Source organism: Cornus florida, unplaced genomic scaffold, assembly GCF_030987335.1.
Source record: "Cornus florida cultivar Cherokee Brave unplaced genomic scaffold, ASM3098733v1 CherokeeBrave_3.0.0_Hap2_Chr05, whole genome shotgun sequence".
Taxonomy (NCBI): Eukaryota; Viridiplantae; Streptophyta; class Magnoliopsida; order Cornales; family Cornaceae; genus Cornus; species Cornus florida.
Window position 1 is genome coordinate 82,046,258 of NW_026775575.1, and position 10,512 is coordinate 82,056,769.

Sequence of the window (10,512 nt, forward strand, 5' to 3'; positions counted from 1 at the left end):
AGTGGTTTCCGAAGGGAAGACAATAGGTCAGTTAGTAATATGTCAACGAATGCAGATCGCAGATCAGCAATTAACTGGTAAAATACTTTCATCTTCTTGTCCATTTCAGTTTTCCTTCCAGTATTATGGAGTTGTCTAGTATACATATATATATATATATATATTCCAATCAGTTATCTTTTTAAGGTTTGTTGACTCCATCCCTTAGAGTTTAGAAACATTCAGTTTCTAGTTTTTTTATATCTGGGATTGGATTTTGCTATTCCCTAGTTTAAGTTCGTCCATTTGAGATCAAGAAATAGTGTATGGATTATTACTTATAAACAAAAAATAGTCTGTGGGCTATGAAATGTGGACATTCATTTTTTTTTTTTTTTTCCTTTGAACAACTTTTTAATGAAAGGATCATTTCTTTTGTTCATAGGCTGCGTCATGGACCCTATTATTCTTCCATTTATATGGAGTAACAATCATTCGTTGTTCTCTAGTGAATGACAGATTTAAGTGTTCTGTACACTTTTTGAGATTTTGTTTGGAGAGTTAACTGTGAATCAAGTGATTGAACAATTCAGAGAGCACTTCCTTTGGAGTTTTCACAATGCATGATGAACTTATTTATTCCACTAATTGTTCAATAAAATCCTTCAAACAGGTTTTCGAGAGGTACTCGAGCTTCACTTGATGATAGTGTCAATCTCTCAGTTGATGAGGTTGAAAAGAGTGAACATGGATTGGGAAGAAAATCTGGACCTCTCTTGTCTGGAACAGCTTACTGCATTGCCTCTTGCAGCATGATATTACTGAACAAAGTTGTTTTATCAGGTTATTCTTTCAATGCAGGAATCTCATTAATGTTCTACCAGGTATCTTCACTTATCCGAGACACATTTTCTTTCCATTCAACTCAACTCCAATAAGCCTTTTCTTAACTATTTGTGCCCTAGTACATAAATTCAGTTTCACCATTCCTATCTGTCTTGTCCGTAATTTCATTCAAGCCACACACTTCCTTGTCTTTGCTAACTATGTCAACCCACATTAATTGTCTTTTTATTTACAAGTCATAGAATCAAAATTTTCATTACTATTTTTTTCAATTCTGATATTTTCTGTAACCAATATCTAATTGAAAATTATTGCGGCCTGTTCATTGCACTAATTGAATATTTTTATGCATATTGTGGACACTGTTCCTCATTTTTTGGATGATATGTTTCCATTTTTAACCTTAGCTATTGTAATAATATATTGAGCCAACCGTAAGAAAATTATCCATTACCTTATTTCTTGCAGAATTTAATCAGTACTATCATAGTTGTGGTGTTGGGCTTCTGTGGAGTAGTTTCACTGGAGAAGCTAAGTTGGAAACTAATTAGGGTCTGGATCCCTGTAAATGTAATCTTTGTCGGCATGCTTGTATCAGGCATGTATAGGTATGTTCTATATTGAATACTCTTCTATAAACACCAACTAAATCTTGATCTAGATTGAACAGAGATGAATCCTAACCATGAAGAGTGTACTGATGAAACAGAACAGCTCTATATGGTTCTTTTGATAAAAGCTAAAAATCTTCTTATGAATACCTAGTTATATATTCATGTGGACTTAATACTTTTTTGTGAATTTTTTCAGTATAAAATACATAAACATTGCGATGGTGACGATTTTGAAGAATATGACAAATATTTTAACAGCAATTGGTGAATTATATATTTTCCGGAAGCGTCAGAATCAGAAAGTGTGGACTGCCATGTTCTTGATGGTACATCATTCCCCTTTTAGTTGACCTTTTAGCTATGTTTCTTAAATTCATAATTTCAAATTTTATTGCTGTTATGATGATCATGCTCAAGGAAATAAATATATGCCTAAGATATGAACAGGCCATGTAGTTTCAAGTTTCAACCTAGTGTTATGTTGGAGTGGTTCTTATATATGTTTAGCATCAAGATGGCCATATCCTTGCAGCAAGTGACTTCTTAGTGTGAATTTTTATTTCAGGAACTTATTTTCCGAGTAGGAAATTTTACAGGTTATCTGATTAGTTCTTTACCCATGTCGGGAGGCTTGAAACAAATGACATTTTCAGTTTATTAGTTTATTTCATAAGTCAGAGATATTAACTATTTCACCCTCTTTAAAATCTCCAATAATTGTTGGAACTCCATTATTCTTTGTGTATTTTACAGAATAGAAGTAGAAAGTTGACAATTTACTTAAAATCAGACCAAAAGTTAATAGAATTGAAATGGACCATAGATGCAGTTTGTTAAAGTGTAAATTATGTTTCTTGTATTAGACCATCATCATTATTTTTTTAATCTTACATCCACATGATATTTTGCAACACCTCTTCATATATATTATCTTTTATTTTGGAATTCTCTGTGCCTTTGTGTGGCAGATCATCTCTGCTATAAGTGGTGGAGTCACAGATCTCTCATTTGATGCATCGGGTTATGCATGGCAAATTATGAATTGCATTCTAACAGCAAGTTATTCAGTACGTATTCTCTGCAAGCGTCATTCGATTCATCCGTATATTCACACTTCTCTCAACCTGTTTGTTTCCTTAAAAGAGTTAGTTATTGGAGATCTGTAAATTTAGCTAGGGCTATGGCAACCATAATTCTTGGTGCAGGTCTGCCAATATCCTTTAATTCTCTATTACCATGCAACGTTTGTACTTTGTGACAGCTCACCCTGCGGCGGGTCATGGACAAAGCAAAACTGTTAACAAGATCTGGATCTCTTAATGAAGTTTCAATGGTGTTGCTGAATAATCTATTATCTCTGCCTTTCGCTATCTTCTTGATTCTTATGTTCGATGAATGGGAATATGTTATGAATGTGTAAGCAAATATTTTTTTTAAGTTTTCAAATTTGTGTAGCTTTAATCTTTGCCCTCAAAGCAAGCAGCTTTGCATTCTTATGTGTTTTTGGTTTCAACCTGCAGGGATGTAATTAGGTTGCCAATGTTTTGGTTTGTCGCGACATCCAGTGGACTGCTTGGGCTTGCCATTAGTTTCTCCTCTATGTGGTTCTTGAGCCAAACTGGCCCCACCACTTACAGGTGACAGTTTGTATAAATTTATGATCTATCCTTTTAAATTAAGCAACCACTGTTTTATTACGTATGAAGTTGCACGTACATGGGTCTTAGATGAGTTGTTCAATAGCAATATGAGATATTTTCAGTAGGTTTAATGAGACAGATTATATTTGATCAGTATATACTGTTGGCAAAAGCATAGCAGTGATTTAGAGTGTGAGATTTGTAGGACAAACTTGGCCAGATGATTCAACCATTCAGTCTACATTCTTTTCAAATACATATGATCCGGGGGTGTGGGGATGCTCTTGGTGGTTGAAAATCACGTTACCCCGAGGAACTTTCATGGAAAAATTAGGCATAATGATATAAACTCTTTGGTACTTCAACTCCATTAACTACTTATGAATCGTTTTTCGGCTTACACAAATCATCTCCCCAGTTTTGAATCAAACTAATCCATAATTTGTCACAAATAGTTCATGGGAGGAAATTGAGTTATTTGGTTGTTGGATTGTATTGACAGTGCTAACTGCATCAGGATTCACTCTTCTTATTTTGGAGTTTTAGTGGGTTTTTCTCATGTAGGCTAATTATGGGAATAGATTATTAATTAGTACATTATTGAACCATACTGCAAAATAAATATATATTCTAGGAAATTAATGAGACTACTTATTGTGTGTAGATTCACTCAGGTTATGCCTTTATTTTATGTATCCCCATATTTTTAAATTTAGTTGTTGCAAGGAATTGCTGATGCTAAACATTGCTTGTACTCTTTGTTGACATGACCTGCTCTTGGATCAGTCTGGTGGGCTCCTTAAACAAGATTCCTATATCTATTGCTGGTTTAGTGCTGTTCAAGGTTCCGCTCAGTGTTCCAAATTTATTCAGCATACTATTTGGTAATCGAAAACTGACCTTCTTTATGGACCATAAGTCGTTGTGATATACGATTATAATCTAATCTTGAAGATGTCAATGCATGCACAATTCTTGCAGGTCTATTTGCTGGAATATTCTTTGCCAAGGCCAAAATGTCCTGATTCTACAATTCCTGCTCATATATACAGTAAGGGAAAAGAATGCGTGAATGATACAGTTTGGCTTCTGCATGCTGCCAGCAAAATCAAATCGCATTTGAATGAGTATATTTTCAATTATTGCTCTTATTATTTTTCTGAAACAAAACGGATATGGAGCATCTAGGGCTCACAGGATTCGGAAGTGGCAGAGGCAACTGCACTTCAAGTATATTGTCGTTGCAAAGGAAGTTTATAAGAAGAGGTGGACGACAATCCCATGGTTAGTCTTAGTAGTTATAAACAATATGAAATCTGAGAATGTCATTCTCTAAAATCAGTCTCTTTTCATGTGTTCTTTTCTGCAATATGGAAAAGTAAGTTGTAACTTTGTCATTTTAAAGAAGTTGAAATTTTTTATGCAATCCAATTGTTCTAGCTTGTTTGTTTGTTTTCTTTTTATTTATTTATTTATTTATTTATTATTATTATTATTATTATTATTATTATTATTATTATTATTTTTTGTAATTTTAATATTATATTAGGAAGGAGGATTTTATTATTATTATTATTATTATTATTATTATTTTTTCTCTCCAAAGCAAGTAGGATTAAAAAAATACTAAGAGCATCATCTAGCGGCCTCAATAAGAAGTGGAGCCGCAATTTATATTTAAAAAATAAAAATAAAAAGAGCCGCAATTTAATTATGTAAAAAGAGCCATTTTCTTTGCATAGTAATTTAATTATTATTACTACTATTATTAGTTTTTTATAAAAGAGCCGTACTCTTTGGCTTTTCAATTATTATTATTATTTGAAATCTCAATAAATACCATATTCAATTCACTCAAAAAAAAAAAAAAAAAATTCCTCATAATCTATATCATATCTCTTTATTTTATTTATTTATTTGTAAGAAAATATGTATAATGTATTTTTTTATTTCCTTTAAAATATATATAATATCAACAAGTATAGCCATTGAAAATATAGCCATTGTATTATTTTTTTTCTATTTGTGGGAAGGTATGCAATGTACATTTTATTCACTATTTGTGGATAATGTTTTTTAGTTATCAATCATTTGAAAATTATATTTTATTTGATTAGTCTTTACGAATATAATAGTAGGGAAAAGCACAATAACAATTAAAAAAATAAATTTTAAAAGAATTCATTTAATTTTTTAATAAATAAATTAAATGCACACCATGCCATGGGAGCATAACAATCCAAAAAAAAAATGGATAGCCATGTTAACACAATTGGTGACTTAGAGAATCTAGTGTGCATACTCAAGATTATCTATTACTATTTTGAAAAATGAATAACCACGTCAACATACTTTATTAAGGACATTCAGAGGGCATGACCAAATGGATATGATTTCTTCCTTTGGAGAGCCGAATTGGTTGGTGTGACCATCTACACTTTATGGAGCCCACATCAATCTCTGCACTTCATTTTCAAAATGTGAATAATGGAGTAAAGAGTGATCGAATGCCCCAAAATGGTGGGCCTTTGCCCTTTGGTGTAAAAGTGAAAAAGTACATATAAAAAAGTAAAAAGTATGATGTGGGTCATTCAAAATAGAAATCATTGACAGGTCTCTAAACTCATATTCCATGACGTAGGCATCTTTAATTTTTTTTGGAAGTTAAAAAATAAAAAATAAATAAATAGATAGAGAGACAGACAGACAGGCAGACAGAGATGCCTACATTATGAAATATGAGTTGAGACTTGTCAATGGATCGGATTTGATCCGAATTCGATTCAAGTTTGAGTTTGATCCGATTATCTGAATATGAATTAAGAAAAAAAATTTGATAATTTATTACCTTAATAAATTAGATATGGATTATAGGTAATCCAATCCGATTAAAATTATATATGTATATATTTATATTATTATTACACTATAATATATTAGTTATAAATATTATATATATATTAGTTATCAATATTATATATATATATATATATTAATTATTTACCACTATATTCATTTGGTTGCATAGTTATATTATGCATTATCCTATATATTAACTATTCTCCACTCTATCTAACCTTATAACTATACATGGTAGTGAATATGATTTTAATCCTAATCCGAGTTAAATAGGAGATGGATTGGTACATGAGTTAAATAGGAGATGGATTCAATCTGATAACTTGTTAGTAATCTGAATCTGATTATCCGTTAACTTAACAAATCGAATATGGATTTAATCGATCCGATCCAAATCAAATCCATTGACAAGTCTACATGAGTTTCCAAATAAAGTGAATATGCATGTTAGCACAATTGCTAACATAGCTATTCACATATAATCGCACATTTTGCATATCATGAGGGTTTTTTTTTTTTAACACATTTTACAATCATATCCCATGATTGTTGGAAAAAAGTGAATAGCCATATTAGCATACATTAGAGCATCTTGTATGGGAGTTTCGACATTGACTCTTCACTAAATGCTCTAACGTGTGCTGACATGGCTATTTACTTTTTTCCACCAATCATGGGATATGATTGTAAAATGTGCAAAAAAAATCTTCATAATATGCAAAAAAGTGCAATTATCCTCGTATTGTTTGAAAATCTCCCCTTACTATTTTCAATTTGTGCAAATAAGGATAAATCATAATTTTGGTAGTAAAATTATTAAATTAACCTTAATTTATCATTAGGGAAAAAAAAACAAGGAGACAAAAAGACAAAATATCAAAAATAACTTTTGTTGTAGCTCATCACAAGTAACCTGGTGGATAGGTATAGCAGGCACATAAATCAATACACAAACATACATACATAATTTCATATTAGAATCATGTTAGTTTGGGTTGGTCTCAAAGCCCAAGCTTACTCGAATTAGATCATAATTTCATATTAGAATCATGTTAGTTTGGGTTGGTCTCAAAGCCCAAGCTTACTCGAATTAGATTAACCTAACGTTTTCCAAGCTCAAGAAATTTGTCTCAATATGGGTTGACCCATCAGATGGTAAACCCTATTATCACAAGTTCTCAAGTCCACACATATAATTTTTGGAAAGAGAGATCCCCTTTTATCGACGTAATTCTCTTATATACCCAAAATTTATGCAAGCCTTTGAGTTGGAAAATATGTGAGGTAAAGTTTTGATTTATTGTTTCATGTTGAGAAATAATTTTTTTATAAAGAACTAATTGGGTGCACACGATGTGTTGTCGAAATTCCACATATTTATAGAAAAATATATAGTACAATATTTATATGCAATTAATTCAAGATAATGAACAACACCACAAATGTAAAAAAATCTAATAACAATTCTTTCATTAAACTAAAGTGTACATCAAATGAGTAACATGGATATAACGATGAATAATAACTTAACATGATAAATAATTCATGAATATAATATTAATATTTACTAAATAATATAAATTAAGAAGTAAAATATTAATAATAAAATAGGTAAGAAAGAGTTAGCCTGATTGTTGAGGCATGTGTAAACACATTGGCCTAAAGTTGATAGTCCTCCCCTTCGTGCGGGTACTGGTGAAACTAGTCAGCTCTAAGATATAACTCAATCAACTCGCAACGACGTCTCCTCCATGTGCACGACCACAGGAAGACTAGATCCAAGTTTATACGTTTCTCGCTGCCCATAAACTCAATATATAAAATAATATATAATAGAATATAGAATACTTCTTACCTATTCATATATCACCACTCATATATACAAAAATTAGAAAGAATATGGTGGGAGTATATATCTCTTGATGTTTTTAAATCAATGCCTCCTTTGTATCTCAAACTGGTGGATGCATTATATATATATAAATAATTCTCATTAAGATAATTTAACTACTATAATAAATATTATGTAACTCATATAATAATTATATTAAATAAGGTAAAGTGCAAAAAATCCCCCCTCAACTATTGGCCTTTTGCAAATAACCTCCCTGAACTACAACTTGCCCCCTTGAACTATCAATTTTGTGCAATTTGTCCCCTTGAATTATTAATTTTGTGCAATTAAGGACATTCCGGCCATTAAGTTAATCGAAAAAATCAATAGACACATTTACCCTTCTTAAAACGATGTCGTTTCACACCTAAGGCACTTCAATGAATTTGGTGGAAGATAGCAGTCTCAAGTAACCAATCATATTTTGACAACACACACCAACACTGTCTTTATTCATAGGCCAAGCAAAGCCATCTGTTCGCCCCGTCTCTGGGAAAAAAAAAAAATTCCTTCGTTACTCCATCCTCACCGATCACCATGTTCTCAATTTGCCACCATCTCTCTCCGACAACTGAACTTCCGTCACCAAATTCGTGCCTCCAACGCCGAAGACTTAGAGAAATCAGTCAGAATATAAGCCAGACCCAAGTTCCCTTCTTTCCGACCTGTTGAGATCCCTTTTATGACTCCGGTGAGGAACTAAGGCCTCCACCCGTGTGTGTGAGAATGGGTGGGAAGCTTTTCACGAATACTAATAATGTTCCAGCGGTAGCTGAACTCGCATCACCAAATCCGTGCCTCCGACGCCATGGGTGTGACCCAAAATCAAGCTCTTTCTCTAACTCATATAAGGTGTTGCAGAGACCTAATATGCTTTATCCATATTGGAGAATTGATTTTCTTAAAATTAAGCTGCAAATAATGATTTTTTCAAGGTCGAAACTGATACTCTACGATGGTGGTGGTGAGGAGTAGTGGTGGTCGTGGTCGTGGTTGTGCGTGGTGGTAAGAGGTGAGGCAAGTTCAGAGCAATTTGAGTTGATTATGTTGATAGGTCCAGAGATTAAACAGAGACACAACATAACCCTTTCATCTACTCTTTGGCAACAAGAGACCCATATAGAGAACCCAAGTCAGCCAAAGCTATTATTGAAGATCAATCGGAGTAGTTGTAGTCTCAATTGTTGCCGGAAAGAAGCCTGATCGGACTGAGAATTGACCGGAGTTGAAGTCTCCATTGTTGCCGGACTGAAGATCCATTTAATTTGATGAGAGCACATAACTACAGTGACCTCAACCATGGGCTCCAAATAAATCCAATAGCTATAGCGATTGTCCATACAGTTCCGGTGAGAGCTTTAGAACACATCTCGGTTCGGTGAAGACAAATCCAACTGGTGACAGCCGCAGCATAGATTTAAGAGTCGGTGCTAAATTGATATATATATATATATATAACTGTGAGAGACCAGAAAGCTCATCAACGTATCGCCGGTGTGAGCCCAGAAACTTCAGCAATTAACCGGTGAGAAAAGTTCCGGCGAGACCCAACAACGTACTATCATTAAATCCGGTGAAAGATTCGAATAACAGCTATAAAATGATGTCATTAGGGCATACACAGTGTTGCATTTGGAACCGATGATGGATCGGTACTCGTCGACGATTAAGAGGTTGTAGTTGGCGCCGATGGCGGCAGCGGGCGGCAAACTGGGTAGCTGGGAGTGCTGATGGTCTCAGCAAGCGCCAATCAAGCACGTGGTAATGATTGGAGATTTTTTTTCCTAGCCATTGTGGTGGTGTCTAATTATGGTGGTGGCTGTGATGAGTAATGGTGGTAAGAGGTGAAGTAATCCATGGCTGTGGTTGCAGGTAGAGAAATGGTGGCCGTAATTATGGTTGAAGAGAGGGGTGGCAGAAAGAGGGGAAGAAAAGAGGGTGGATGGTTGGGCTTTAAAACCCTAATTAGTGTGGACAAAGTTGTCATTTTACAAGTTTAGATATTATTTTTATTTTTATTATTAAAATGAATTATATATTAAAGTGCAATATTATATTTTCCAACCGTTTAAGGAACTGTTTGGTTCAAGGGCATTATGATCTTTAACTTTTCATAAGGGTTGTAAGGTCATTTAATTATATTTGGATTGTCAGGTGACTTGCACGTGCTCAAAATTCACTGGCAGATCGCTGGACGGGGTAAATTGCTACTAAATTCCTAGTTCAGGGGGGTTAATTGTCAAATTATTAAATCGGGACTTTCTGCTACATGGCCAATACTTCAAAGAGATTTTTTACACTTTACCCTATTAAATATTATTTATGTTTTTATTAAAATATCTATAACACGATGCACTCGCCCTTTCTTTTTATCATATTGTAATAATGATGTTGTATAATCTTGCAATTCTTTTAAAATCAAGGACGTGATCCACATGATTCATATCCTACTGGTACTCTTAAGTTAAAAAAATAAAATAAAATAAAATAACACTAACGTCTTCAATCATCTTTATCAACTTATTAAAATATGAGTAAATTACACTAACCTCTTTTAAAGTTTCGACAAATTACACACAGATAGACTGTTCAACATTTATAACTTAGACCTCCCTTAAACCCATTTGCTGGTAGTCAGAAAATGATTTTGAGTGTGAAAAATCAATAATACCCTTATATA

At 33.2% G+C, this 10,512-nt stretch overlaps 1 pseudogene; it reads left to right on the forward strand.

The window, feature by feature from the left end:
* Positions 1–1,393: 1,393 nt before the first annotated feature.
* LOC132307178 (GDP-mannose transporter GONST2-like) lies at positions 1,394–4,617 on the forward strand (annotated as a pseudogene).
* Positions 4,618–10,512: the final 5,895 nt, after the last annotated feature.